This window comes from Brachyhypopomus gauderio, unplaced genomic scaffold (assembly GCF_052324685.1).
Source record: "Brachyhypopomus gauderio isolate BG-103 unplaced genomic scaffold, BGAUD_0.2 sc100, whole genome shotgun sequence".
NCBI classification, from domain to species: Eukaryota; Metazoa; Chordata; class Actinopteri; order Gymnotiformes; family Hypopomidae; genus Brachyhypopomus; species Brachyhypopomus gauderio.
The window spans coordinates 413,099-419,180 of NW_027506921.1; the positions used below are offsets into that span (position 1 = coordinate 413,099).

The 6,082-nt window shown below is 38.8% G+C and overlaps 1 long non-coding RNA gene across 1 annotated transcript; it reads left to right on the forward strand.

Moving 5' to 3' along the window:
* The first annotated feature begins 14 nt into the window (after positions 1-14).
* Positions 15-5,831, forward strand: LOC143497144 (uncharacterized). Its single transcript, XR_013125697.1, has 3 exons — positions 15-465; positions 582-665; positions 5,736-5,831. It is a non-coding gene; the product is annotated as an uncharacterized LOC143497144 (long non-coding RNA).
* The last annotated feature ends 251 nt before the right edge of the window (positions 5,832-6,082 follow it).

The following is a 6,082-nucleotide window of genomic DNA, read 5'->3' on the forward strand; positions in this document are numbered from 1 at the left end:
GGACTCCGCTTCCTGCTTTCATAACGTCAGCTCGTGCACGTGCGCGCGGCCGCAGCAGGCACGCGCCCCAGAAGAACCGTTATCTGTGTGATTGTCTTCAATTTAATGGCAAAGGCTAAGTTTTCAAAACGACCAAACAAGGATATAACAAAACAACTAGCCGACATTTTCTTACAGAAATTTTATTTACAGAAAAAACAACTGAACGTCGACTAAATGTACAATAATGTACCCGTACCTATTGAAGTAGAGCCCTCAGAGTATCTGGTATCACCATGAGAGCTTCTGTCGTTTTGCCTCCGTCCTGTCTAATCCACATTTTAGAAAAGGTGAAAACCTTTGAGTGTGTGTTTGTGGCTCAAATTTTTGGTGATTAAATGTGCCCTCCATGATAAAACAATTGAACAACAACAAAAATATATGATGAGGTGCATTATGTTTGATGATTATTTTACACTTAGACCGGTAAGATATTTTTATACTATTTTAACAGTATACTATACTGAACAGAAATCACCTTCTGTTTTAGAAGAAAGCTGTTTGTCTTTCTCTTTAATAACAAGGCTACCACCCACCCACAGGCTGATGAGACCACTGTGCCTAAACTCTTCCTCATCACAAGACTAAGATGACCCAGTGAAGCAAGCTTACACCTCTCAGACAGAGTAAGTTCCTCACCCACACAGTATCTAATCAGTATCAGTATCTAATGTCAGCCAATTTTACTTCCAGAACAAATATTACGCTCACATTACAACACACTGACATTCAGTAAATACCAGTCTGTTCACTGATTTTGACACACTCTTAGTTTTTTCCAGATATGGAGCATATTTAAAAGATATTAGCAATTTAAAATTTACACCAACGCTTTAGAACAAAATGGTTAGTTTTACATCCAGGGTCATTGTGCTGTGTAAATGACATCACTGGTAATGGTAGAGGTTAATGGAATGAGTCATTAGCAAGGAGGTATACTTATGATGAATACACACCATGTCAGCTAAAATACTCAATGAACTCATGTCATGAGCCTCTATGACTAATTATTTCATTTGTGTATTGGGCTTATTTTATTAAACATTCCACTAAAACTGCATTAACATTGATTTGATGCTCCACCATTCTACTGTTCTTTCTTGCTGGCTTTCTGGGAATAAGTTAAACTTTGAATTAAACTACAGTTCATTTCCAGGAGTTTGGGATTACTCCCTTGCTCGAGACCTGTATGTAATGAGCTTTCTCATTTCCTAAAAAAATCCTCTGGGTCAAATGGTTCACCTTCCTTACCTGTAGTTTACGAGTGTCAGCTAAGCACAGACTACTTGATGGAGTTACTAATGTGAGGAGAAGTGGATGTGAAAAGTTTCAAATAGTTTCACACTGCCACCTAGTGTCTAAGGAAGGTCATTTAAATTGCAACTGAATTGCAGCTGGAGAAAGCATCACTTGTAGCATCACTTTTCATTCTCAAAATCTCTCCTAAACAGTTTAGTCTTTTTCAGATAGTCCATCCTAAACAATTCACGACAGTAATGTAAGGAATTGGCCCAGCTTATTCTGAAAATAATGAAATTAGGCATTATAGGGTTATTTTCAGACATAAATGTATTAAAACATAACAATTTCAGTGTATATAAAACAGCTTGGAGACTTGGGACACAAAATAACTGAATATAATAAAATAAAAAACTAGTGGCATGGAACATAAAGCCTTTAATGGGTGGTGTCTACCAGAATACTGTAATTCTCCACCTTACATTAATATTTCACTTTTGTGATGAAAGTAATGAATTTCACTTTATATTTGGTACAACCAATGCATACAGGTTTCAGGGTTTAAGGGTCCATCCTGTTTAATTTGTCTAATCAGAAGGATGGTTTTATTAGGGTTCACACACGTAGTGTGGGAAACCTATTGTAATTGCTCGAATTTTTCTTTTTTAGGGTTCACACACGTAGTGTGGGAAACCTATTGTAATTGCTCGGGTTTTTCTTATTAGGGTTCACACACGTAGTGTGGGAAACCTATTGTAATTGCTCGAATTTTTCTTCTTTTTTTTTTTTTTTTTTCTTCTTATTATTATTATTATTTTTCTCCGGATAAAACGCATACTGCAGCCTAAACCGTAAGGCCCAGGAAGACCAAACTTGGCAGACTGGTGTAGTCTGTTTGCGGGACCGTGCTAAAGTACAGAGACCCACATTGGCCTGATGGTGGCGCTATAGCGCAGCATTTTGCGTTTTGGTCCATATCTCCCACCCCGTAGGTCGTAGAAACAAAATTCCACTTCAGGTGCATTCCTTGGCTCCAGACAAACAAAAAAGCCTCAAGAACCATTAAGCTCCGCCTACTTAGATTTTTTGCTAATTTGCATAATATGCAAAACCTACTTTTTTATACTAGTCCCTGGTTTTTCATCTGATCACCACAATCTTGGTGTCAAAATATTCACAAGAATCTCATTATCAAGGAACATCAACAAAACTGTGACACTGGTATACAGTCTGGTTGTCACATGTCAATCAATAGCTCTGAGGCGTGGCCAAATTGACTTCAGCAGCTATATCTCAGCAATGCTTTGACCTATCTTTATGAAAATTTATCAGTTGTTAGGGCACATGACTCAGAGGTCACAGGTCAAAGCTGGCCACGATTGTCCAATAGGGGGCGCTATAACATGGGGAAATTTGTTTCTCAGAAACCATTAGTCACATCAAGCCCAAACTTTACAGGCATCATCAGGGGCCCAAGTGGTATCAAGGCACACAATGATGACCTCATCACTCAAAAAACATGGCCGCCATGAGCCAATTAATTTTTATTTGAATTAATTGGCCATTTGACAGACTTACCATTGGCCAATCAACATGAAACCTCATCACTGTGCATATCCCAGGACTATGTGTCATACTGTGCAGTGTTGAAACATTTGGCCACTAGGTGGCGCTATTTGTGAAAATCATGCATAACTCCTCCAAATTTTCACTTAGGAACATGCAACTTGTTTCTTTTTATACCTTGCAGTAGACCTGACAACTTTGCAATTACAAGTCCTATTAAAAAATGCATACTTTTGTCACATTCATCAATTGTTTGAAAATAGCTCTTTAAGAACTAGTCCTATGAATTTGATCCAATAATGGCAAAAATGGCATAGGCATAATCTGTAGACACTGTAGTTAACTAAATATGGAAAAAATGTTGCATTTTTATTTGTCTGATTGGTCAATTTTTCCATTATATCCTTCTGGCCATGCCATAAATGACCTTTATTGCTATAACTCATAAACCATGTAAGTGATCAACTCCCAATTTGAAAGGCTTTTATAGACTGAGGTCCTTGTGAGGTAGGCCAAGTTTGGTTCAAATTGGCCTGTCGGAGGCGCTACAGTACCCAAAAACCTGAGAAATCATAAAAACTCACGCAGCAATCTTGTTATGCAGAATACAGACAAGTCATGGGGCTTGTATGATTCAGATCAATGAGGTCTATAACATTGCAATTACATCTCATAACAAAAAGTGCACTGCCTGACCAGAAATGAACCTTTTAATTCACCAAAATGTCATTGCATTACTGAGATTAATGAGATATCAGTATGATAGTACTTGGGCTCCATCTAGTGGCCAAACACCGAAACTGACTGAAAACAATTGCTCACATGAAACACCACACAAACGCACACAAAGCTGATCTCAGCATGTGATTTAGTTCTGTGATCTGAATCATTTTGCCAATACACATTATTTTGATCCTTTTGGGCCTTTAGTGCCTCAGTTGAATTGAATGTTTTGTCACATTGATTTACTTATGCATTTTTTCCACTCAAACAGCTTCTATTCACTTTTGGGTCTAAAGGACCTATTGGGCTTCTTTTTGCCTATTGAGGCCAAGAGGCCAATTTGTTGGTCTAAAAGACCCTTTGGGCTTTTTTGCCTTTTTTTGTGTGAACCCGCCAATCGCCGCTTGCGGCTATATTTATTATTATTTTTCTACTGATAAAACGCATACTGCAGCCTAGACCGTAAGGCCCAGGGAGACCAAACTTGGCAGGATGGTGTAGTCTCTTTGCGAGACCGTGCTAAAGCACAGAGACCCACATTGGCCTGATGGTGGCGCTATAGCGCACCATTTTGCGTTTTGGTCCATATCTCCCAAACCGTAGGGCCTAGAAACAAAATTCCACTTCTGATGGATTCCTTGGCTCAAGCCAAACAAAAAAGCCTCAAGAACCATTAAGCTCCGCCTACTTAGATTTTTAGCTAATTTGCATAATATGCAAAACCTACTTTTTTGTACTACTCCCTGATTTTTCATCGGATCACCACAACCTTGGTGTCAAAATATTCAGGAGAATCTCATTATCAAAGTTGCTTAAAAACATTTTGAGATTTGCATACAGTCTGGTTGTCACATGTCAATCAATAGCTCCGAGGCGTGGCCAAATTTACTTAAACAGCCATATCTCAGCAACGCTTTGACCGATCTTCATAAAATTTTATCAGTTGTTAGGGCACATGACTCCGAGGTCATAGGTCAAAGCTGGCCACGATTGTCCAATAGGGGGCGCTATAACATGGGAAAAATTGTTTCTCAGAAACCATTAGTCACATCAAGCCAAAACTTTACAGGCATCATCAGGGGCCCAAGTGATATCAAGACACACAATGATGACATCATCACTCAAAAAACATGGCCGCCATGAGCCATTTAATTTTTATTTGAATTAATTGGCCATTTGACAGACTTACCATTGGCCAATCAACATGAAACCTCACCACTGTGCATATCTCAGGACTATGTGTCATGCTGTGCAGTTTTGAAACATTTGGCCACTAGGTGGCGCTATTTGTGAAAATCATGCATAACTCCTCCAAATTTTCACTTAGGGACATGCAACTTGTTTCATTTTATTCCTTGCAGTAGACCTGACAACTTTGCAATTACAAGTCCTATTAAAAAATGCATACTTTTGTCACATTCATCAATTGTTTGAAAATAGCTCTTTAAGAACTAGTCCTAGGAATTTGATCCAATGATGGCAAAAATGGCATAGGCATAATCTGTAGACACTGTAGTTAACTACATATGGAAAAAATGTTGCATTTTTATTTGTCTGATTGGTCAATTTTTCCATTATATCCTTCTGGCCATGCCATAAATGACCTTTATTGCTATAACTCATAAACCATGTAAGTGATCAACTCCCAATTTGAAAGGCTTTTATACACTGAGGTCCCTGTGAGGTATGCCAAGTTTGGTTCAAATTGGCCTGTCGGAGGCGCTACAGTACCCAAAAACCTGAGAAATCATAAAAACTCACGCAGCAATCTTGTTATGCAGAATACAGACAAGTAATGGGGCTTGTATGATTCAGATCAATGAGGTCTATAACATTGCAATTACATCTCATAACAAAAAGTGCACTGCCTGACCAGAAATGAACCTTTTAATTCACCAAAATGTCATTGCATTACTGAGATTAATGAGATATCAGTATGATAGTACTTGGGCTCCATCTAGTGGCCAAACACAGGAACTGACTGAAAACTATTTCTCACATGAAACACCACACAAACACACACAAAGCTGATCTCAGCATGTGATTTAGTTCTGTGATCTGAATAATTTTGCCAATACATATTATTTTGATCCTTTTGGGCCTTTAGTGCCCCAATTGAACCTTTTTTTGCACATTGATTTATTTGTGCATTTTTTCCACTCAAACAGCTTCTTTTCACATTTTGGGGTCTAAAGGACCTTTTGGGCCTCTGCCTATTGAGGCCAAGAAGCCTATTCGTGTGTGAACCCGCCAATTGCCGCTTGCGGCTATATTTATTATTATTTTTCTCCGCATAAAACGCATACTGCAGCCTAGACCGTAAGGCCCAGAAACACCAAAGTTGGCAGAATGGTGTAGTCTCTTTGCAGGACCACGCTTAAGTACAGAGGCCTAAATTGGCCTGATGGTGGCGCTATAGCGCAGTTTTTTGCATTTTGGCCCATATCTCCCACACCGTAGGTCCTAGAAAGAAAATTCCACTTCTGATGGATTCCTTGGGTCAAGCCAAAAACAA